The sequence below is a fragment of the Protopterus annectens genome, chromosome 5.part0, assembly GCF_019279795.1.
Source record: "Protopterus annectens isolate FY-2018-M chromosome 5.part0, PAN1.0, whole genome shotgun sequence".
Taxonomy (NCBI): Eukaryota; Metazoa; Chordata; order Ceratodontiformes; family Protopteridae; genus Protopterus; species Protopterus annectens.
In genome coordinates this window covers 1005664851-1005692388 of record NC_056735.1, presented here as the reverse complement: position 1 = coordinate 1005692388, position 27538 = coordinate 1005664851, and positions in this window count along the sequence as shown.

Here is a 27538-nt window from a genome sequence, read left to right as displayed (position 1 = left end):
ACACACTGACATCCCACTCACCAGGCCGAACATGGGGGTGGTCACTTTGAGCTGTCTGTCGGGTGCCAGGATCCACCACATAACACATGCACTCAGGTCACTCCTAAGCAAGTACAGAAATGGCTCCATCATTGTTCATGTTGGTGCGTAAAAACTCAGACGTTCCTCCCTGGACCACATGACATGATACATAGAGGAACTCTCTGATCATGTAGGCCAGGCCAGTATGACCCTGGCCTTGTGTAGCATCTTACACTCACCAAGTATGATGTCACAGTATACAGAGAAACCTATCACGTTTAACAGTTGGCTAACATATTGGTGTCATTCAAAGGGGATACAGTGTCTGTCAGCCTGGGGTGACATGCTCGACATGCCATATAGCTTTGCTATGGACAGCTTGCACCTGTCACCCTTGGACTTTCGAATACTGGCTAAGGCTCTTGCTACCACCATAGTGCCTTTTTTAAAAGGGCTCAAAAGACAAACCCACCTCCATAGACATTACAGAGTAAATGAAACTAAGGCTAATGCTGCTCAACACCAGATGTGTTACCCTCAAATTGCGCCCACTCAGGACTCTCCTCAGTATGAAGAATAGCGATATCTGTGCACTAACAGATGCCTGGTTCAGGCTCACAAATGCACACCAGAACTACCAGGTTATGTTTCATACCATGCTTTCTGACCACAAGACTCGGAACGGACAACACAAATAGGGGGAGTATCCATATACATCACAGATACACACACCTCTGGGTTAGTAGCACTGCACGAAGCATCACAGACCATACAAATGCAACTAACATTGTGCAAAACTGCCTTTCAGTTTGCTGCCTGCTACAAACCACCCTCCCAAACTCAGGAACCACACTCGGCTTTCCTGGGAACAATGGAGAATATGAAGGTCTCCCCAAACATCATTATATTGGGTGACTTCAAATACCCAAACATTGACTGGGGATACTACTCAAGCCCCAACACCCTCGCCCAAGAGTCGCTACTATTTGTAAACATATGCTATGGCACAACTGGTCACCACACCCACAAGAGGGGAAAACATATTGGACCTGATCATCACCAACATGGGGAGTCTATGTTCCACACCAGCGATATACCCCTCATTGGTAAGGTCAGAACATACATTTATCTCACTGGACATCCATATCCCGTCCCCACACCCATTCTGGGTAATCTTGATGAACTTCTCATAAGCCAACGTCTCACTTCACCAAAGCAAGGTGGTATCCTTCAGAGACCCTGGGACAGTGGTAAATATGGCTCAGACTGCTGAATCCTTTACATACACATTCTATGGACACCTAGTGGACTGCATGGATTGTGCTATCCCAAATAACAACAAGACTCACTCCTCCAATGGCAGGGGACCTGTCTGGTAGACCCCAGCCATTAATAAGCTATACAAGGACACGAGGAAGCTACTACATGATAGAGCACAATCGCAGACAGGGAAGGCATCTATGATCTGTACTAGCAGACAGCTACGATCACTCATGAATTTATCTAAGGCCAGCTTCTAATGGACAATTGCACCAGACACGTAGGACAATCACAAGGCCTTCTTCAGTTATGTCAGGAACCTGGGTGGACACTCACTGATGTGCTGTGAGTTACTGCGTACTGACTAAACATATCCTGAACCCACTAGCATTGCCAACATTCTGGCAAACAGGTTCAGTGCAGATGTCTCCCCCTTATCCCCGCTAAGGAGCAACTATCCATCCCAACAGAGTGTAACCTCCCTGACATCACAAATTAATAGGTGAGTGCTGCCCTCCCCAAAGTGGACAACACAGCATCAATGGGACCAGACGGTGTCCCGGCCTGCATCTTACACAAGCTTCATGACAGATGTAACCCTCACATTACATCACTGTTCAATATCGGAGTTACTACAGGATATGTACCCAAGGAATGGTGTAAAGCGACAGTGGTCCCACTCCACAGAGTTGGTGCCACAACGGACCACAGACACTATCACCCTAGAAGCCTAACTAGCCTGTTCTGCAAAGCTATGGAGCGTATTGTCATGGGACTCATACACATAGACATTGGGAACCTACAGACACTGTGTCCTACACATTTCAGCGTTGTTGTGGGCAGATCTTGCCTCTTGAACCTGTTTGTATTCTTTAAACGGATACCAGGTCCATCGACGTAGGGACGGTTGTCCACACAGCCTACCTGGACCTTGCAAAACCCTTCAACACAATACCCCACTCAGCCATTATGCATAGGCTCACCAGCGTCGATATGGACACATATCTCACATGATGGATTGCTACCTGGATCAGGGATAGCACCCACATGGTCAGTATTGCAGGTGCCATGTATGACTATACACCAGTTATATGTGGCATCCCACAAGGCTCAGTCCTGGGACCTCTCTTGTTCAGTATATATTTGTCTGATGTACAGGCTAACACAGGGGGAATATGGCTGACCATGTTTGCAGATGACTGCAAACTGGGTGCCATAATCAACTCTCCAGCTGGCACATGCATACTCAAACAGGGTCTCACAGAGATGGATGACTGGTGCCTGAGCCATGGCCTACAGCTAAATGCCATTAGTTACATAGTCATCCCCTTTGGGAATAATAACATGCTCACACATTACCACATAGGTGGTAATCCATTACATACAGTAGGAGTTGTTAGGGGTTTGGGAGCATGACTTATTCGTACTGCCGCCTTTGACAATCACGTTGCCAAAGTGGTTAGACAGACCTTCTATATAGCCCACCTTATCCCATATGGTTTCACATCTAGATCGAGTGAGGTCATTGTGCCCCTATACTCATCACGACAATGCTTGGTTACAAAGCCACATTTGGGATGTACCTTACCCGACAACTGCAGCAACTGTAATGGTCACAAAAGTTCCTCACCAAGCAGATCTAGGGACTCACATGGATGCCCTGCACAGTTCAGATACAGTAACTCCAGCTCTGCTCAGTCGCTTACCGCCTACTCAGATATGATGCGTGCCTGTTGTTTACGGAAATACCCAACCCAGAATTACTGGACATGCTCCACCTCAGGATATCTGACTCCCTTGGAGCTACACACACCAGGGCCATATACATCAGCACAGATGTTAATAGGACATGCTGGAGGGACAGATTCTTATCCCAGAGGCTGCACTCACTCCGGATTGTAATCCCTGTTTCGCATAGGCAGAGCCACCCACTGACCACCTACAGGAGACATCTTGACAACTGGATGGGTGATCATCTGTTTACCCCTGGGATATCTTCTGGGTCCCTGCTAAACAGAGGCACACTAGACTAAACGTACATGGGCTATCTTGTGTGACCTACTATTCACAGGCACAGTGTAGTGATCTGACAGGGTTGTGAAAGCCAAACACATTCTGGCTAGGCTTGTACATGCCCTAGGGCAGATAGCCTAGTATCAACCTCTGAACCTATGATAATGTTCAGGATGCACAATGTTAATTGCTGATACTGTTTGCAGGTTTTTATCATCTTTGCTTTCCCAGTTTCTATGAACAACTTAGGTATCTGCAGAACATATTTGATTATGACAGGGTTCCACTATATTATATATGTGTCTGTTGTCATATAACTGTGTGCACAGGGTGGATTGCTGGATAGTGAGAGGTTCCTGGGTTAACACATGCAACTGCCAGATATGAGTGGCCCACTGCTGTACTCAGACATGGCCTAAGTGTGTGAGCATGCCCAGTTCAGGCTTTCCATGTTTAGTTGCCTGACATTTGTCTCATTTATTCAAGTGTGTGAGCATGCCCAGCGTGACCTTTCAGTATGTTGCTATTTGAGGTCCATTACATTTGTTGATGTGTGTGAACATGACCAATATTAATATTTATACTGTGTGTGTTGGAAGTCAGGTTCTATTCTTACTGCAGGACTCACCTTTGTGTCATAACTCGACAGGGATTATGCTGTGCCTGCAGGGTTTCCATAAGGTACTTTGCATAGACTTATCAACATTTCTTCATACAGGCTGACCACTGCAATACTGTCATGGTTTAGTGGTTCAGTACTATAACTATAGGGCACAGTATCCTGGCTTCGAGGCCCATCACTGCTTTATATTTTCATACTGAGCAGACCAGACTGCTTAAGGGCCAGTAGAGCAAATATGAGCATGTTGGCTTTTGTTCAGCTATGCCCTACTTAGACCAGGCTTGTCTGACATTGCTCAATATTCACCAACATTGCTGGACGTTGCCCAATATTACTCAGCATTGACCACAGTTGTGCTAGTTGGTGTGTGCAATTTTGTTTGCATATACTACATGGTGGTAAATGCTGTTTAGCACTGCTTTATATTGATTAACACATGGCAATCATGCCTCAGGTGGTGCTGCAGGGCTGCCTATGTCGGATGCACATACTACACTCCCTATACATGTTTGAAAGCAGGTAGTGTCAACTTAGGCATCCATTTTACTATATGTCTGAGTAAGAGAGAGGTATCATTTCCAGCGTTCCTACTGAGCCAGTGTATGTGCTATGCGTTGCCTCTTTGCCAAGGCCAAAGCATACTGGGCATGCCTCATTCTGCCTACTGGGGCAGGCTCAGGTTGTTCTTTCTCCGAGTCACGCTCTGCCTGTGATGGCCTTGGCAATGGTTGGGGGCTGTTTGGCCCAGACCTATCCTGGTCCTGCTGCAGATGTTTTCGCAGGATCATATTATGTAGCATAGCACATACCATGACAATTTGAGTACATGTAGTTGGTGAGTACTGCAAGGCTCCACCAGATGTGTCCAGGCACCGGAACCGTGACTTGAGCAGCCCAAACACACGCTTGATTACATTTTGTGTTTGTGCGTGTGCCTCATTATGGTGTTCTGCTTCAGGTGTGTGTGCGTTTCTGATGGGTGTCATCAGCCACGGCTCCAGTGCATGGCCAGCATCCCCCACTAGGTGACCAGGTGGGATGTCCCCATTGGCAAATGTCTGGTACAGCTGCATCAGATGCCAGATATGGGAATCATGGTAGCTTCCAGGGCAGCCAGCACACACATTCAGTATTATGCCCTGGGCTTCACACATGACCTAGCAGTTGATGGAGGGGAAGCCCTTGCAGTTGAAGTAGACCCAACCCCGCTCACGGGCTGGTGCTTTGATGCGTATGTGCGTGCAGTCTATTGCACCCACTACCTCAGGGTATTCTGCTATTTGCTGGAAGAGACGCATATTGCTAGCCAATACCTCACAGGAATTGAGGAAATATACATGATCACCGACATGTGTTGACATGGCATCCAGGAGCTGGTGCAGTACCCTGGAAGCTGATGCCTGTGATATCCCCATCATATCACTAGTTGGTCTCTGGAAGGTACCTGTTGCTAATATTCTTACGCCAACACATACCTTGGTTTCCACTGGGATAGGATCCCCTCTGTTGGTTCTGTGTGTGAGGCGTGGCCTGCACAGCTCAACAATTTGCTGCAAGAGGTCTCTGTCCACTCTATAGCACTCCACTATCTCCAGCTCATGTAGCCCCTGGTAGGTTACCCTGGGCCTGTACACTCTTCTCTGTCTCCTCACTGTGGGTTGTCCAGCAGCATTTGCATTGTCACCACCCTCAGCATGTTGCATATGTCGCCTTATAACAGCAATGGCAGCCCCTAACATCTCTTTGTCTCAGTAAAGCTTTTTCAGTTTTCACTTCTATTAGCTTACTGCAGTGTTGCAGTGTCTCTTGTGAGAAACATAATGGACTATTGGTTGCAGAGTTTTAAGTGCTGAGTTGGGCTAGTGTACTGCCTGTGTAATTGCCTGATTCTGATTGTTTTCACGTTCTAGCTCTGCTAGTACTCCCTGGTAGCTTCCTACTATTTGTTGTGCTTTCTTTTTCCTTTCTGTTTCCTCGGGGGGCAGCGATGCGCACACAAGCGCAAACATGCGCACAGCAGCTCACACGTGCGCACACATGCTTACACGGACTAAAACTTGCTTATTCTTGTTAAAATACACACACACCAGCACAAACTCGCTTACAACTCTTTAAACAGCCTTATACATTCTTACTCCAGCTTAAACGCACGCACCCATGCTTACACGCGTGCACACTGTCTTACTCGGGTTTACAGGCGTGCACACGCACGCATACCCACTCAGCAAGAAACTTTAGTGTTATCTACGGCATACACATTCAATTTCTTGCCTTTACCTAGCCTACCTGTTGACACACCTCTTTGAATGATGTGTAAATGACAGCCGACACATGCCACTCTGCTCCAATGAGCTTCACTTCCTTCATACATACCCCACTCGTGATGTCACCTATCTTCTAGTCTGTTACTCCCCTTATCCTACTCCTACACTCCACTGATTGTGCTCATTTGCTATGTAAAATTGCGATTCACTATCCTAACCCTCATTTACATTGGATTGCCTACTAATGCTTGGTTACATCTCTTAGACTGAGCTTCCCCTCTTAGCAACCTCTACTCGGTGGCCATGTTGTCTTCAGCCTGCCATTCACTTGCATTGTAAATTCATATTAGCATTAAAATCCACATTTGTGGATCTTCATTACTGATTTTCTGGTTTTTAGAGCGCAGTGCGTTTGCGTGGCGCTACGCTACGCTTAAACCCCGGAGATGGGGATGAAAAAAAAAGGCCATATTTTTGGCCATTGGCATGCTTACTCATGTGAATGCATCCTTTTTTGGAGCTGTCATGGCTCCGTTTTGCTATTTGCAGAACCGTACTCAGTTGTCAACTGAGTACATTGCTGCAAATAACACTACTCCTACTTGGACAGGTTTGGGTTTCCTGGATCGCAAATTTACCTCATTTGCATAGCTTTCACCTGCAATTGAGGTAATTTGCATATCCAAGCCCTGTCCGTGTAGGACTCGTTTAAGGAGCTCTGTTGCACACCCCTACCGGCTGTTCTTGGATCGCTCGGCGGACATGTTGGCTGCATGGAGTCTTACTCTACTCTTAGACTCCGTGCAAGCCTTCGTGAATCCAGCCCTATGTCTAATCCAATTACAAGTGTTTCTCTATCTTCTTTATTCACTTAATATATAAGAGCAAGTATCCTTTTAATATTATGTGTGTGCCTGTTATATAAAAAATCCAGTTTGATCATTATTAATTGTCTTTGAAAGTGAGATTTCCATTCTGTTAGCTAGGATTGACATGAATATTTTGTAATCATTATTCAGTAATAATATAGGTCTGTATGAGGTGCAAAGGTCTGATGGTTTATTATCTTTTAAAATTGGTGTTATGAGAGAATATTTCCATGAGGGCGGTATTTTTGCTTCTGACTGGACTTCTAGCAAAGTTTTATGAAAAAGGGAGATTACTGTTGAAGGGAAGAGTTTGTAAATTTCCGTAATTATACCATCTATCCCTAGAGCTTTGTTAGATTTACTTTATTTTATCTTGTCAACAATTTCATTGTAGGATATAAGTTTTTGTAGGTCTAGTTTTAAATTTTCAGGATTTTTTTTATATTGATAAGGTTTGTATCTAGGTTTATTTGGTTGGTATCTAAATCTTCTTTTTTGAAGTGTTCCATATAATGGAACCGGAATGCTTCAAGGATGTCTCCTATATCTGATACTTTTTTCCCTTTCTTTTCATGATATATACTACTAATGTTATTTGCTTTAGATTGTATTTTATTTCTTGTAGATAAGTTATGTAGATATCTGGGGAAGGTGGCTAATGAGTTTATTTTTAATTTTTCCAGGGCTAGACAAGTTTTGTGTGTTAGAATTTCATTATAATTTTTATTTAATTCCTATATTTCTTTTTTGACTTCTGGACAATTCTGATTTTTTTTTTTTAGATTTTGCTGTCAAGAGTCTGGTTTGCAAGTCTAATGATTCAGATTCCCACTATCTAGCTTTGTTTTTGTACCAGCTAAGGATCTTACCAAATAAATATGCTTTTAATGAGTTCCAAACCATGACTCTACTGGTTTAGGTTGTATTATTAATTTCAAGAAATAATTGTAGTTCTGACAACATCCAGGGTCTGAATTCTTTAAATTTTGTGATATATGATGAAATTCTAGTTGAGAGGATTAAAGGTTTAAACTCTATTTGGAGCTTCATTATTAGAGAGTCATGATCTGAGAACGGGCATGGAACTATTGAGAAGTTGAGGATTTTTGTTTGTAAATCTTGAACTACGAATAATTTGTTTATTCTGGTTTGTGTTGCAAATCTATGGTCTTTATGAGAAAACAATAAGGATTTATCATCTTTCACTTTAAAAGTGTCTATTAAATGAAATGAATCAATCCATTTTGTAAGGATTTGGAAATAGTTGCGATGCAAAAAGACTTCTTGGTGGTTCAGAAGCTTCTAAGTTACAATTAAAGTCTCCGCCCAGTATAAGATTTCCTTCATAATTGTTGGAAATAAAATCTAGGTGTTTTTTAACCATTCCTGTTCCAATTCCTGGGAACCAATATAGATTAGCTAAGATCCATATTCTGTTATTAAATGTAATTATAACAAATCCTAGCAGACCTTCTTTGTCTTCATATTTATAAATAACTTTTGGAGTGATTATGTTTTTCTTCCAGAGAACTGATACTCATTTTGTCTTTGTTCTATAGGAGGATTGAGCTAAGACTGTATTGTCCTTAGGTTTCCAAATAAAGCTATCATTAGTCTTAAAATGCATTTCCTGGAGAAATACTACTTGTGCCTTATTTAGATTTAAATATTTTAGTAAGTTTGATCTTTTATTTGCATTATTTAAGCCATTAGTATTTCATGATAAGAATGTTAAATCCATTTCAAGTTATTGTTGGAAGAAACTTGTTGCTTCTTTTTTTTATTATTTTGATTATAGTAGTTATAGCATATTCTCTGATAACATTGGATGTTATTTTTATGTATGTAAACTTGGGAGTGTAATTTAATGTTCCTTCTTCTTTAAATATAAGTAGGGTAAAATTCTGGTCAGGCTTTAAAAAGGTACTTCTATAAAACAATTCTAAAGTATCAAATACAAGTAAATATGAACTTCCCATTAAAAATGGAATGAAAGTAATTCATAATCCAGTATATAATGATAGATCTATTGGATTATCACTCATACCTTTAACCAACAATATCAACTAAGATCCATATGTTAAATTATTATATGGAGAATTTTCTTAAAAGAGATATGAAATTCTATATTATTCTTCCTATTCAACCTATATATTGAGCCCTTATTCTTACTAATAAAACAAAGAACATTTCATAATATACCCCTCCTTTTTAACACTAAAATTTCTCTATCAGCGTACGCAGACGACTTCAATACATATCATTCTCTTCCCAACACGGATCTTTACAAAATCAATAATTCAATAGAAATATTTTCAAAGTTCGTGAACTATAAAGTAAACTTGGATAAGACAACAATATTCCTGATTAATAACTATGCTCAATTCCCAACTACAGGTACTATACCTAATATTAAAGTCAGTGACCACATACAGTACCTAGGAATAGCATTCTATACCGATGCACATAATTACTATCAGGACAATGTGATTAAAACATGGAACACCATACAAAAATACTTGGTAAGATGGACACAATTGAAACTCCCCCTTCTCTCTAGAGTAGCCATCATTAAAATGAATATCCTCACCAGGATACTTTTTATATTTAACGCAACCAATACACTGATCCACAATAAAGTCTTCAATAACACCCAATCAACCCTCTCAAAATTCATCTGGCATCCAAGACCCAGCAGGATAAGTTATCAAAAACTTATATATCCAAAGGGCAAAGGTGGGGTGTGCTTGCCTGACTTTAAACTGTATTACAAAATTACCAAAGGTAGTAGACTAATTAATATTGCAAATTACAGGGAACAAATCAATATGTGGTGCCCAACCTGGTTGAAATTATATCATAACTATGTTAAAACATTACAATTTAATCCCAAGGCCCTCCCATTTCTAAATGGAATATCCAGAAGAAGATGAAAAATACAAAACGACATATGGGAACAAATTAAAATAACACAAAATCTCTTCCAATCACTAAATCTATTAACTGCTTTTTATACTTTCCAACCATTACACCTTAACCCCAATATTCAACTAAACGAAAAGATGATTGACCTGAATTCATACCCACTACTGAACGAAAAGACAGTTTTAGACATTTATCTACTTAGGCAGGAATCTATAACTGATATTAGAAACAAACTTAATCTCCCGTTTAAATATACAATTATGATAAGACAACTGAAAGAAGTATGTTACAGATTTTGGAAGGATACTGACATCCCTGATCAACATATAGATGCATGTAGAACACTTTGGGATATGATGACACGGAAAAAAAAAATGATCTCAAATACCTATAAATTCATTATCTCACTTAGACACACGAAAGAAGCTATCCACTCCAATTACTGGACAAAACAAGACCCTACAATTACCTCCAATATAATTGCACAGGCAATTCAGAAATTTTCCAAAGACATTCTCCTTCAGAAGCTCAGATATACTCAACTTATGATCCTAAACAATGCATATTATGCACAATATTAAATAAAATGTACAAAGAACTCACACTTTTTGCCAATTCTGCCCTCAAAGAAGCTGATATTATTCATATATTTTGGAGTTGTAAATGTACATACAAACTTTGGTGTGCCTTAAGAGTCAAATTAGAGAAAATGGGCTATGAAAAATCAACCTTATCCTGGAAATTTGCCCTCTTACACGTACATCCTATAGGAATGAAGAATAATTACACGCACATTCTAGTTACAACATTTATGCTAATAAAATACTACATCACATTAAATTGGAAAGACAGGTCCAAAATAACATGGGATGGATTTAAGCAAACAGCTAGTAAACAACTTCTGGCTCATAAATATTTATGGCATTCCATGAGGAAAAAAAGGACCCAGAAGGACACTTGGAAAATGATATTTGAACTCATTCTGACATGATTGTAACTCATATTTCTGTATGCTGCATAGCTTGATATAGATGAGAACTGTATATAGGTTATTAATGTATATAGGTTTTATGTTTGTAGGTCTGTATATTGTATGTCATTGTTTTATTCTCTGTTATATTGTTTTCTTGTCTTCATTTGGTTTTGATATAACCCTAATAAAAAGGAATTGAAAAAAATATATATATTATTCTATTATTATACCATGATCCCCGCAAAACGTGCACGCTGATTGGCCAGCGTGCCCGTTGTAAATCGAGATATACTAATGGAAAAAGGTCCGGTTGCCCGGACTTTTTTCCATTAGTATAACTCATTTTAAACACTGTCTCGCTATGTTAAATGGGTTTAACATGGCGAGACAACTTTAAAATAAGCAACGGAGATCTCCGTTGCTTATTTTAAAGCTGTCTCGCTATGTTAAACCCATTTAACATAGCGAGCAATGTTAAAAAGCAACGGAGAAAGCAAGATCTCCGTTGCTTTTTGTCTCGCTATGTTAAATGAGTTTAACATAGCGAGACAGTAAAATAAAACGGAGATGTCCGTTGCTTATTTTAAAACTGTCTCGCTATGTTAAACTCATTTAACATAGCGAGACATAAAAAGCAACGGAGATCTTGCTTTCTCCGTTGCTTTACAACTCTGATGTACTGCGCAGGCGCGCAGTACATCAGAACTGCCGCGGATGCCAGACATCTGCGGAAGGGCAGTAAACAGGCATTATACTATGCCATTATTTAAGAAAAGTAACAGTTTCTTTTCTTAAATAATGTCATGGTATAATAGCAATAACCCACTTCTGGGTGTGGGTAATGCTAAATTTCCCACGGTTGGCTTTGTTTGGTCCCTCGGGCTTAACCAAACCAACCGTGGGTAAATTTAGCATTACCCACACCCAGGCGTGGGTTATTGCTATATTGTTCTATAGCATTTTATATATCAGGATGGAGTGTTAGTGTAAACAATTATTATGTTGACTTAGAAAATGTCCACTATTTATTTACTCTTAAGAGATCCCAAACATGTCAGATATGTCATTTTGGATAAATTAAATGCAACAGAGGAGCATACACTTAATAAGCCAACAACAAATAGATTATTACTAAAATAATTTGACTAAAATGACTCTACAGGAGCCAGTGAGTGATAACCAATGAAATATGAATTTACTGTAGGTGTACTGTCTTTTTTTATTTTCCCACTCTTCATCTCACCAACTTCCACTTACACTTATGAAAAGACATGGCTTATCAGTGGTATCCTGACTCTGAGTAGATGTGCTCAACATTCTAGTGTGCAGTGCTTTTACATATTTATAGATTTACAAAGTAGAGTCTAAGAATGAACTATGATCACCCTGACAATTCCCATCCTGCATAGGGCACCTCCTGCTTCCAGAATGGGTAATCACATCAGGTCTAGAATGAATGTGAAGGTACCTATATGGTAATCAAGACTTACCTTAGGTAAGTATTAATCAAATAGTATTTAGATCATCTTAGAGAGTTCTTGGGGCAGTTAGAACACTCTAACACTCTCCTCCCTTGACCAAAAACAGAGATTTCTCTTCCCTTTCTTTCCCTTGTTTTAAATCAGTACTTGTGTCTTTCGGCTTTTCCCGGTTAGGGGTCGCCACACTGGAACTCCGGTCCGCTAATGATTGGGAGTAGATTTTTTACGTGCCAAGTTGCCAGACCTGATGCACAACCTTCAATGAAGGCACACCCATTCACGCATGTCACCACACAGAAGACGCTCTAACTGGGAATTGAACAGGACAACGTCTTACTGTGAGGTGACAACACTACCGCGGCACCACAACCGCAGTATGTTTTAAATCAGTACTAATAAAATAAATTCAGCAAACATAGGTAAACAGAAATAACATTCAGTAGTCCGTCTTGTACATGACTCGCAATCCATTAAACAAGTCAGTGGCTAGCATCACTTTAGTAAACATTATAAAGACAAATTAAAAATAATTTCCTAGCTCTTTAATTTTTCTGATAAAGCAAAAAGTTAACAATAAGCTATTTTAACTAAAAGTATAAAGCATTTCAATTTTTCCTTGCATGTATACATTTCTACTTATATTGTAGTGTCAATAGCTGTCTTTGAAATCTGTACAATACTTCACTTCTTCAAATCATTCCTTTTTCAATTCAAGTTTTGTTTTGTCAAAACGGCAACAATATTTCAAGGGCACAATTAATATTTAGACTGATGTTTCAAATAAATAACTTGTCAGTTGCCAATTGAGTTAGTTTAGTATGTATTTTTAGTGCAAATATAGCATGTTGCAAAAATAATATGTATTTTTTTTGCGCGCTCTAGAGACTGTCATATGAAAGTGACATATATAATGTAGCATATATAGAGCAGATAGCTTATGGATTCAGGTTGTTAAAGTAAATTATACTTATTAATCAGGCAGTTTCATCTAAATTCACAAGTAATTTGGGAACATTTCAGTTGAGTTTCCAGGAATGTGTAGTCCAATGTGAGTAATTAAGTCCACTTTTCCTCATAAACATATGTCACAATTCATTAAACTAAGCAGAGTCTAACATCTGTCTAATAATCATTATAAAGACAAAGAATAGTAATTTCCTAGCTCTTCAAACTTTCTGATATTGCAAAATGTTGACAGGAAGCTATTTAACTGGAAGACTAAAACATTTCAATACTTTCTTGTGAATATACATTTTTACTTTTACTGTAGTGTCAAGAACTGTCTTTGAAATCTATGCATTACTTCATTTCTTTCAAGTCATTCATTTTACAGTTCATATTATATTTTGTCAAAATGTCAATAGCATTTCAAGGGCACATTTAATATTTAAACTGATATTTTAAATGAATAGCTATCAGTTGCCAAGTGAGTTTGTAGAGAGTGTGAGGTAACTTCAAAAATAACATGTTGCAAAAAGTAATAGGTATCATGTGCTCTAGGGACTGTCAGTTTCAAGTAACATATATAATGTAACTTTTACAGTGCAGACAGCTTGTGGAATCAGCATGTTAAAATGAGTATTATACCATGACCCCCCCATTATTATTCCAAAACGTGCACGCTGATTGGCCAGCGTGCCTGTTGTAAATCGAGTTATATTAATGGAAAAAGGTCCGGTCGCCCGGACTTTTTTCCATTACTATAACTCGGTTTTTAAAACACTGTCTCGCTATGTTAAATGGGTTTAACATAGCGAGACAGCTTTAAAATAAGCAACGGAGATCTCTGTTGCTTATTTTAAAGCTGTCTCGCTATGTTAAACCCATTTAACATAGCGAGACAGTGTTTTAAAAAATAAGCAATGGAGATCTCCATTGCTTATTTTAAAGCTGTCTCGCTATATTAAACCCATTTAACATAGCGAAACACTAAAAAAAAAAAGCAACGGAGATCTTGCTTTCTCCATTGCTTTTGCCCACAGCTCTGATGTACTGCGCAGGCTCGCAGTACATCAGAACTGCCGCGGATGCCAGACATCTGCGGAAGGGCAGCAAACAGGCATTATACTATGCCATTATTTAAGAAAAGTAATAGTTTCTTTTCTTAAATAATGTCATGGTATAATAGCAATAACCCACTTCTGGGTGTGGGTAATGCTGTATTTACCCACGGTTGGCTTTGTTTGGTCCCTCGGGCTTCACCCTCGGGACCAAACCATGCCAACCGTGGGTAAATCCAGCATTACCCACACCCAGGCGTGGGTTATTGCTATAATACTTTTTAATCAAGCAGTTACATTTTAGTGCACATGTAGTTTGGGAACATTTCAGTTGTGTTTCCAAGAATATGTAATCCTATGAGGATAAATCATAAAATACATATAAATAGTCCTATTATGTACTTATTTTACCTTGTTTAGGTTGTTTTTCATTTTAATAACTAAACATTACTTTTTCTTATTATTTGTTATCTGTGAGGCTAAATGCATTTCACAGATTCACAGTGTCCTTAGAAACTGCAGCAATTGTTTACTGTTGCTATGGCAACACAAATAGAATGTGAAGAAAGTTTCACTTCTATTAACCAACAGTACATTTTTCCCTCCTTTTTCATGTATTTGTTAATACCAAAAGGAAATAATTCAAAGGACATATGTACATGAATGAAACATTTCAGAGTTAATCACGAACATGTCCCCAATCCCAATAAGCATAACAGTGACTATCATTAATCTAATAAATATTGTAATAACAATTAATTAAGTTCACCATTCCAATTAGTCTACCTTAAAACTAGATTATTTTAGACTATTATTTATCTATGTATAGATAGTGAGTTATTAAATATATACAGACTATATTAGTATAGCAAATAGGAGAGAATTTAAAAAGGGAGACAAGATGCAGTTAAAATAAATAATGAGAAAAGAGAGAAGAGAGAAAGAAAAGAGAAAATTAAGAGAAGATACATATATACTATCCCCAGGATTCATGAAGCTCGGCGCAAGGACGGTGTTAACCTTGCACCGACCGTGCGGCGTAGAGATGGCTCAGTAGCACCACATGCATATTAATGAAGGCAAGCTGCCATAACAGCCACGTGCATAGGAAACGTGTGCGAGTGCAGGGGGCGTGTCCAAGCAGTGCACAGAGGCGTGAACATGTCGGCTGCATACGCGTAACCTAAAATGCTGACTAGTGCAGCCTGCCTCTAATAGTAATTACTGATGTCAGTGTCTGTGGATACTGAAATGTATGCAAAGCATACAAGACAGCTTTGCGAACACCAAAATAAAAAGTAAACACAAAGGCACATAGCTGAATATCGAGTCCCCGTCCCTCGAACAAATGGCATTTAAAACCCTGTGCCCATATTCCATTGTAGTGTCGATAGTTATACCAAGTGGAAGCGAAATGCATTGTGTTAGCATGCTGCCAATTGCTAAGCCTAGCCCAGTGGTTAGGGTTACCACCTGTCCCACATTGTGAGGGACAGTCCCCCTCTAGGCAGTTGTGTCCATACCAAAACCATTATAAATGTCAAATGTCCTGCGACCGTAGGACATAATTATGTCCCATATTTTATGTAATAGTCCCATACAACACTTATTTCCATATGTAAAATACCTAAATGTTACAAGAAACAGAATAAGCAAGTAAACGAAACAGAATAAGCAACTAAACTGCTACAACAATAAGCTTATATTTAGGCATAAAACTAAAGTACTATACTTTGTACTGACCATGGGTATGTGTTGGCCTGTAAAATCTGATGTGTGTCCTGAAAATATCCCATCCTGGTCATATGAAAAGGTGGCAACCCTACCAATGGTCAGAGCATTCACCCAATATTTGCTCATTCACGGTCCAAGTCTTCCTTGTCACGACGGCCCAAAGATGAACGGGTATTACCCGGGTCTACCTACCATGTCATGAAAGATAAGTATTTGCGTGTACCTATGTGCATGAAGTACAGCATGTGGATGATCAGAAATGCTAGGGTAGTCCTCACAACCATATTGGTACCAGAGATATGTAGTGTACGCAATGTGTTCTGTTGACTGTGCCATGGGCCATCAACCAGAGAAGGGATGGATGGCATCTGTGGAATATGGGGGTGGGGGTGATGGCTAATGCAATAATTCACCAAGGGGAGACTAGGTTGGATGCACAATAGGTGAACTGGAAGTGTACGAGGGACCAGTGGGTGAATCAGAAAGATAACCAAAGAACAAATATTCACATCCGCAATACAAACTGACAGGCTATACTGTAGAACACAATCCCACAAACATATGAACATTAAAATGTGTGATACACATGTACAGAAACGTTACCGGCACATATCCACATAATGGTCTGGCCTGAACTGAGCCATCCAACCCCAACACAACTGGATACATAATTGAATACCCATCATCCCCTCCACAGCACACCCCCCCCTTCCTGAATGTCCACCAAAACCACTCATACTCGGGCTGCTAGCTAGGCGCAGCCATATCTGCACATAGTGACCCCTACTCATATCTAGTAGGGCAGTCTCACCCTAGGCAGTCTCAGGATTGCAAACTATGTATCCCTTGTATATATAACCCTACCTTATGTTCGTAAAGCCAAAGAAATCGAGGTCATCGGTCCCCACAATTTTTTGATATCCCTCATGGGATAAGTATCTGTTCTAAACATTAGACTTGGTTTCACAACACGATGTCCAGTACTGTAGACATCCAGACACAAGTTGTATGAGCAGTAGTTGTCCACAAGACTGCTCAGCCTCCAGCCGGTCCTGCAGAACCTACGACCCGGGATTAAACACCTGACCATGATGCATGTCTCCCCACGTGCATTATTGGGAATATATACCTTACACATTTGCATAGTGGCAGTTGGATATAGGGTGATTAAGGCACTTTAAAGCAAACGTAAGTAGGGTTACCACCTGTCCCACTTTGTGAGGGACAGTTCCTTTTTGGGCAGTTGTGTCCTGACCAAAAATAATACAATGGCAAATGTCCTGTGATTGTAGGAAATACTTATGTCCCATATTTCATGTAACAGTTGCATAAAACAGTTATTTCTGTATGTAAAATACTTAAATGTTACAAGAAACAGAATAAGCAACTAAACTGCTACAAGAATAAGCTTTCATTTAGGCAAATAAGTAAAGTTCTAACCTGTGATTGTAGGAAATACTTATGTCCCATATTTCATGTAACAGTTGCATAAAACAGTTATTTCTGTATGTAAAATACTTAAATGTTACAAGAAACAGAATAAGCAACTAAACTGCTACAAGAATAAGCTTTCATTTAGGCAAATAAGTAAAGTTCTAACCATTGTACTGACCGTGGGTATGTGTCGGCCTGTACAATTTGATGTGTGTCCTGAAAATGCCCCACTTTGGCCATTTAAAAAGGTAGCAACCCTAGACGTAAGCGGGTATGCAAGCATGTATGCGCGATGGTAAATGACGGTGATTCAACGGTATGGGAAATGTAAATAAGCATGTAGGTGTATATGCATGTGTATGTACAGACTTAGATATATATATATATATATATATATATATATATATATATATATATATATATATATATATATATATATATATATATATATATATAAATGTATGTAGATATGAAGAATGAACATGGTCACAATATAGCAGTCATAACGAATGTGAAGGGAAACAACAGTGGAAACCCCCGTAATATTTAGTGTGGTTATATATCAGGATGGCCAGAGATGAGCACACCTCTGCATCCCAACCACAGATAGGACGCTAAAAGTAGAACGAACGATGTCTCCGTGCTAAGTCTGACTTTCAGCTAGGTACAGGACAGTCCCAGTCCCCAGTAGGACAAGTCTAAACCCGGATGACAACGTGAACACCCTGACAATCAAATACACATATGTGCCAGGACTATAGGATTTGGAGGTCTGAATATACTTTGAGTGAGTCAACATGCGGCAAGGGTCCAAAGCAGTAGGGAATGGTGCATGTGTCGTCGAGCAGTTTTCCCAACAGGAAAATGGATGCCTGCTGTGTTAGTGAAGTGTTGACACATGTGTTCTGGTAACTATGGAACATGGGTATACATATAAATAAAGCAGAACACCAATAGTGTAGTGGTTAGAGCATTCGACTATCGAGCAGATGTTGCCGGTTCGACTAAAACACACACCATTTATGACGTGTAATCCGTATCCGAGCATATCTTACTAATTTTATGCTGTATAATGATATAATACCAATTAAATGTGAACTGGGTGATGTATCATAGTAAGAATGTAGGTGGATTTTGCATGACTTGAATCGGCGGTTAAATGGAAAACCGCAGCTGAAAAGTGTTGTACTCACCCTTTGTCCAATGGCCCTTGTTTCGCCCAGCAATACAATATAGCGCGTCGGCCAGGCCCGACACCAGGACCCAACACATCACAATCAATGTGATTTACCACTAAGCCACTGCAGTTATACCTAACATCGATGTTATCACAAACATAGCAGACAGCACAGTCATTCAACAGTATGATCAAAGTAATTAAATCATATAGATGTGTATGCATGCTTACGTACACACACATATATATGTATATATATATATATATATATATATATATATATGTATATATATATATATATATATATATATATATAGGGTAACCACCTGTTCCACTTTGCGAGGGACAGTCCCTCTTTGGCCAGTTGTGTCATGTACACTTAGTGTCAAATGGCAGATGTCCTGAGATTTAATGACAAAAACATGTCCTATATCTATGTAATAGTAGCATAAAACAGTTATTCTGTATCTGAAACACCTAAATGTCATATGAAACTGAATAAGCAACTAAAATTCTACAAGAATAAGCTGTCAATTAGGCATAAAAGTGAGGTCCTGTCCTTTGTACTCACTGTGGGTATGTGTCGGCCAGCAAAAGCTTGATGTTTGTAACAAATAAGTCCCACTTTGGCCATTTGAAGGGGTGGCAACTATATATATATATATATATATATATATATATATATATATATATATATATATATATATATATATATATATATATATATATATATATATATATATATATATATATATATATATATATATATATATATATATATATATGTATATATATATATATATATATATATATATATATACATATATATACACACACAGAATTAACATGGGAACAAGAAAGAAATCATAATGAATGCAAAGGAATATAGGTTGCCAGAGGTGGCCAAAATCCCTGCATCAATAACCACAGGTAGGATGCTAACAGTGGGAGTAACCTTGTCCATGTGCAAAATCTGACTTTCAAACAGGTACAGGGTCCCCAGTCGGACAAGCCTAAACCCGGATGACAACATGAACACCCCGACAATCAAACACATGTATGTACCAGGACTATAGGCTTTGGGTGTCTGAATATCCTTGGAGTGAGTCAACATGCGGCATGGGTCCAAAGCAGTAGGGAATAGTGAATGGCGCATGTGTAGAAGTGCAGTTTTCCCACAGGAAAATGGATGCCTGCTGTATAAGTGAAAGTGATGAGGCTTGTGTTCAGGTAACTATGAATCATGGGTATACATTTAAATGAAGCAGAACACCAATAGTGTAGTGGTTAGAGCATCTGCCTAACAAAAAGGCATTCACGGTTCAAGTTCGACTATAGCACATATCATTTTCCTTGTGGAATTAATGTTGCTCTGCTGTAAAGCCGACATTTAAACATGTGTATCACATGGGACTATTAACCAGATCATTTCAATCAAAGTGGTACTGTCATAATGAATAAGGCACAAGTAAGCACAAATAAGTGGCAGTAAACATATGTAACGCACAGTAATCATAGGCGAGTGTGCCTGCACGGGTGTAAGCAGCTCCTAGCATAGGAAATGTATGTTTGTATGTACAGATGTAATATATATATATATATATATATATATATATATATATATATATATATATATATATATATATATATATATATATATATATATATATCTACATACACAGACACACAGACACACAGACACACACACACACACACACATATATATGTGTGTATAGATATGTATCTACATACATGGCATATATATATATATATATATATATATATATATATATATATATATATATATATATGAAGAATGAACATCATAACAATAAAGCATACACAAGGGATGTGAAGGGAATCAAGAGCAATTTTGGCATTATATAGTGCTTTCAGCGTATGTCATAAAAAGCCGCCCAGGAGTGAGCTGAGCACCGCTATTCACACCACAGGCAGGGTTTTACCAGTGGGAGTATATATATACAGCAAGATATGAATATACATGTATGCATACATATGCAGATATATCTGTATATATTAATGTAAAGATATATATATATATATATATATATATATATATATATATATATATATATATATATATATATATATATATATATATATATATATGTTACAGTAAATATACACATGTATATACCTAGGTTATGTTACAGCAGTTATGGGTAACATATGTTCAGACCGGGCGTCTGTTGGTGGGAGGTCCAATCAACAAACGTCTACCTCCCACCCCCAGCTAGGCTAGTGAGACATACAGACATAGGTTCATAGGTTCATAGGTTCATAGGTTCATACTAGGCTATCTGCCCAAGGGCATTTATAAGCCTAGCCCATAGTTATGTGGCTTTCGCCACCCCTTTAGTTTGAATAAAAACTATGCCTATCATTTTGCTGTGCTTCTGTCAAGCAGTGACGCTGAAGTAATCCCTGGGGTATATCTGCAATCTCCCATCCATTGGTCAAGATTCCTCTTGAACAAAACCAGAGAGGTGCTCTGCCTCACATGTACCGGGATTTTGTTCCACAGCATAGGGAGTCTCTGGGTGATGAATCTGTCCCTCCAGCACGTTCTATTTATAACCGTGTCAAGGTTTAAGTCTCCCGCCCTTGTGGTTCTGAGGATCTAGATTTTTGAGGTGAAGCATATTCATCAAATCTGGGTTTGACATGGCCTTATATGTCAGGCACAGGTCACCTCTGAGCAAAGCGGTATGAGACTGAATAGAGCTGGAGTTCTTTCAGTCGGGCAGCATAAGACATATTTTGAGACCCTTTATCCTTTTGGTGAGGAACTTTTGGGGCCTTTCAAGCTTCAGCAGGTGTCTGGTCAGATACATTCCGAACGGGGCATTGTACTCAATCATAGGTCTAATAAGTGATGAGTACAGGGGGACGATGACCTCCCTTGATCTAGATGTGAATCCCTTCATGATCAGGTGGGTGATATAGAAGGTTTTCCTAACTACTTTAGCAACATGAGTGTCAAACGAAAGGCTACTGTCAACCTGGGTCCCCAGATCTCTGATGACTTTTTCTGTGCTCAGTGGATTGCCACCTATATGGTAGCTAGGGGTAGCCTTGTTTTTCCCAAAGGGTATGACAATGCAATAAAGGTAAATACAACACTGCTTCCCAGACCACCGGCAGGAAACTACCAGTGGGAGAGATCTACAAGGTCTACACTTTAAACATGGACAGCAACGTCCCTTGTGGGACACCAAAAGTTTTGTTCCTCTAGGCAATGCAGTAAAGAATACTGCGACCAGGATGTATCTGTACATGGAACAATAGGTTGTGCAAGCCTGATAACACATGGGTTGACACAAAGTATGACACGGGGAGAGTGGACAGTGTGTAGTGGTGTGTTCATACCCCACCTGCACCCACCTGCACCCACAGTAAGGATAAGTGCTGTAGAGTAGTGGCAGGTAGGGGAACTACGGGTATGCGATTATGGGCCTAAGCGTGCAGGTGTTTCCTGGCAGACACGTATTAGGACCGCCCTGTGGATGTAAGTAATATTCTGATGTGGGTATAGCAGACGCCCATACCTCCCAAACCTTAAGAGCACGTCTATTAGATAGTCCGTAAACCATTGGGGGAACACATAGGGACCATATCATTGAACTGTCCCCGATTACCAGGGACGTCCGTGATTACGAATCAGAATCTAACACAGTCCCAACAAAACCCTCCTAAAACTAATGATATTAGGAGGAAAGGTGGCGGAGTACATGTAATGAATAATGACAACATGTAAGAGTCCTAAACAGCATGTACCTCAGACAATGTGTATGAATACATATGTGCTCTGGGTCCATCAATGTTTCAGGTTAATAGCACCAACCTTCTAAATGTGTCCCTGAGGTTGTTATGCAGTGTCCCTGATTCAGTGTTCATTCTTTCCCATTTGTATGAGTGGTCTGCTAGTGAGAGAAAGAGTATGTTCCACCGACTACCTTAGAAAGATGATAGAATAATTGGGTTGGGGTTACCACCTGCCCACCTTTGCGAGGGACACTCCCCTTTGGTCAGTTGTGTCCTGCAAAATAAATGTAATTATGGCAAATGTCCTGTGATTTAGGGCAAGGATTTCCTATATTGTCTGTAGTAGTTGCATAAAACAATTATTTTGTACCTGAAACACCTAAATGTTATAAGAAACAGTATAAGCAACTATAATGCTACAAGAATAACCTTTTATTTAGGCAAAACAGTGAAGTACTCTCCTTTCTACTGGCTGTGGGTATGTGTTGCCCTGGAAAGTCTGATGTCTCTACATACAGGTCCTATAGGGTTGCCACCTTTCCAAATGGCCAAAGTGGGACATGTTCTGTAAAAATGTCAGTCTTTCCAGGACAAAACATACCTACAACCGTGCATAGTATAGAATTATACATATTTGCACAAATAAAAGCTTACTCTAGTGACATTTGAATTGCTTATGCTACTTCACATAACATATAGAAGTTTCATATATAAAATAACTGTTTTATGCAACTATTAATGAAACGTAGAATATAATATTGTCCTGTAATCAGGACATTTGCTATGTTTTGATTATTTTCACAGTACACAACTGCCTAAAGGGGGACTGTCCCTCACAAAGTGGGACAGGTGGTAACCCTAAAGTCCCACCTTGGCCAATTGAAAAGGTGGCAAACCTATAATAGGTATGTGGTAGCATGACTCAGCCAACAGATGTGGCTCCCACAACCCAACTACTTGTCTGTATTGAAGTGTCTCGGTTCCCATGTATTAGCCAGATGGGAGCAGATTGTATGAGGAACACACAAATAATATGATTAATTCACTGTACAGGCCACTGATTACGTACAGTTGAATGCCATGCCGTTGCATAAAGGGCAGCCATTCCCGATACTGTAGTCATGTAGACTGATGTAATAGGCATAACAAGGTGGGAGCAGATTGTATGAGGAACACACAATTAATATGATTAATTTACTGGACAGGCCGCTGATTCCGTACAGTTGAACGCCATGCCATCGCCTAATGGGCAACCATTCCCGATAGTATAGTCAAGTAGTCCGATGTGATAGGCATCACAAGGTGGGAGTAGATTGTATGAGGAACACACAAATAATATGATTGATTCAACAGACAGGCCAATGATTCTGTACAGTTGAATGCCATGCCGTTGCCTAATGGACAGCCATTCCCGATACTGTAGTCATGTAGTCCGATGTAACAGGCATCACAAGGTGGGAGCAGATTGTATGAGGAACACACAAATATGATTGATTCACTGGACAGGCCACTGATTCCGTACAGTCGAATGCAATGCCGTTGCCTAATGGGCAGCCATTCCCGATACTGTAGTCATGTAGTCCGATGTAATAGGCATCACAAGGTAATATTGTAGTCCTCGCTCCCACCCAGGGGTGTGAGTGACAGATGGAAGTAGCAATGTCGGTGCATTTGCAAGTGCGGGAGTGAGCGGGTGTAAGCGTGTTTGGCTACCAGTATGCGAGTATTGCACCGGTAAAGCAATGTAGAGGCTAACCGAGTGTAAGCGGCTGTAACCAGAATTCAGCAGTGCTTAACACCACACAAACCAATGCACACCTGCTCCCAACTGCTTTAATGTGCCTTACTCCCTCCATATCCAATGGGCTTGTTCTGCCATGCAACCAAATAAACATCCTTTGCAAGGGTCAGAACCAGGATCCTGCGCACACAGCTAATGTGTATTACCAATACGCCATGGCAGAAATACAGACAACGGACAGTACCACAAACATATCATACAGCACAGTCATTCAACAGTATAGGAATGCATCCCATCATGTAGATCTATATGTGAGTGTTTATGTCCAGCATATAGGTACATACATATATAGAGATGTATCAGGAACATACCATGTGGCAACAAAGCATTACAAATGAATGAAACGGGAAACACCAGTGACGCCTGTATTATGTAGTGGTGTTGCTCTATGTGATCTCAAGACTCCCTCAGACAGACATGTGTCAGTCACACACGCAAATAGTTGTACATTGGCTGTATACATCTCTCTGTGCAAGTAATGTACATTAACACAACAGTACCTGTCCAATCATTATGCATGAACAGTACTCTTGCAAGATGCTGTGTGCAACATCATCATCATGATAAAGGTAAATGGGGTAACCATAGAGGGACGGGTAGTGATGTGTGTACAATGGGGTCCTCCTCATCACATGTACCTGGACCATGTAGGAGTGATGTGCATACCAGGATCGTGCGCCTGAGGGACAGGGATGAGGATAACAGGAGTATGTGGTGATGCATATTACAAGAGTTTCATGTGTCCAGTGAGCATGTGTGTGTAACGGACAGCTATGTATAGGGCAGATGCTGTCCTAGGAGCCGAATGGCCTTATGTTTCCGTAGGTGAGGGTCAGATGTTGGGGAAGGAGTATAGGTATGGCCGTGGAGGATAGGTAGGATCACAGAAAAGACAGCATACATGGTTAGTATAAGACAAATGTGGTGGGGAATAAACCCTGGATGGGGATGGGTGTTTGGCATTCATAAGCCCATGGGAACAGTGGGATGGAGGTCCCCAGCCATGGGCAACTGCCACTGCACCTACACAGCTGCAAAGGAGGCAGTGCTGGGGGCTATCCAGGAGGGGCAGCATCACCCTGTAAATGTGACACTCCACCCTTGAGCTGGCATATCTGGCTTCAGAACCCCTTGGTGAGCCACCAACACAACACATCCGGGACCACATGACAACAGACATGTACCTGTCTAGTCCTGATCCCAGGGGGGACATGCTCCAGCTTCAGTGGTGGTACCACCAGAAGGTGGTGCAGAGCCAACAGAGGTTGATGTCTACAGCTGGGCCCCAGATATACTAGTGCCCGGTGCCATGGTCAGCTGAAGTGGGACAGGAGATTCTGCCGGGACCTCCGAACCCATTCAGCCTATGTTGTTGCATTTTAAACCCACATATGGCTTAGTGATAGACAAACAGCATACAGGATTACCTACGACAGTATGCATAGATATCACCAGCAACCCAACACAACAGATGGTATACATTTGCAGAGGGAGCACGACACATGCATATATACTGCATGCCATCTGTACAATGTGTAGTAGACGTGTGACTGCAGCTATGAACAGTTGCCCATTATTGGCTTGTCACTGCAAACCTCAGACAGTGTCTGTCATACCACTGTCTCATGTGACACATGTCCAGTTAGGAATGCGATGGCAGTAACACATCCCTATCATCATGTACTGTCTGCAATCCTCACACCATGCTTCTGCTGTGCACAGATGTGTGTTTAGTGTGTAACACAGGAAACAAATGGTTACACACACTGACCAGTTCACAGATGGCCCTACAGATGGGGGTCCCTCATGAAGAGAGTACTAACATGCAGAATAGCCATTACCACACACATGTTAAGCAGGCAGTAGTCTCAATGCAGCATAGCTACACTTACATGCTGTAGTCATGTGTGTCACATCACCCTCCTGTCTTTAGGCTATTTTCCACTGTGGAAAATGATTTAGGTACATCCAGATATCATCTATGATGCCATGTCAGAACATCACATCCAGGTACCACTCACAGCGACTGTCATGGCCAAATAACATGTTTCTCTAGATAGTGTACTGTGTTTATCATGCCGATGGCTATGGGAACACCATCACAGCTGTACCACATGCAATCAGCTAGAGAAGGACTGCAATAGGTGCAGAGGCCATCACTTGACCATGTCCATCGCTTACAATGCACATGCTGCTGCTGTGCAGGTGTACTCCTTCACATCCACCAGAGAGTGTGTGGGTGGGACAGGCAAAGTACACCAGGGATGGCTGGAAATTTAGCCATAAGCATCATCTGCCACACACCGAACAGTACAGGGGTCAAACCCCTGACTGACTACTCATTACTATTACATGTGCATGACATTACTAAATGTACCACAAAGGCGACATGTTGCTGTGATGTAAGAACATATATGTGTGTAGGTGAGTGACATCTGCAACAGAGATATAGTAGACATACATTAGGTGTGGCACACATGGCTGTCCACATGAACAGATGTCATTGTCACCACAACCACAATCTCTAATGGACACATATTGACACCTTTGCCAGGGCCACAAATACACAACATAACTACTTAGTTTGCCACACTGCAGTAATGCACAGGACCACATGCACCACAGGGGATATCTGGAGGTTCGATGGGCTAGAGCATATGAAAGTGCTTGACATCTGTTGGTATGACAACGAGGGTTATACTGGGAGTGACTGTTCACAACCCACATGCAGACACAGGGTGCCAGTACTGGCATGCAGGTATGCATTGCTTCATGGGTCTGTAGTGGTTGGCTATGCAAGATGGCTGTACAAGGCTGGGTGAAGGGTAATACTTGGCATCGCGTCACCCAACAATGGTGTGCAGTGCAAGGGTGTAGTGTCTGCAATGTCCCACACAGATGGGTACTGCATTATCTGGCCTGACATCCTGGTTACCAATGTGTATGGCCATAGCTTTGCAATGCATGCCATGTCTGTGTTTGATAGTCCTTCACATGGACATTGCCTGGGATGTGCATGCCCCACAATACTGTACAGTGACATGTACAGGTATACCTGGTTTGGCAGACACATGTTGTGTACACAGCCTGTTATCCCCCAATATGCTAATACTGACCCGGTGTGATGAAACCTGCTTATAGTGAGCAGGTCGACCCTGTTCCTGCATGGATAGTATGA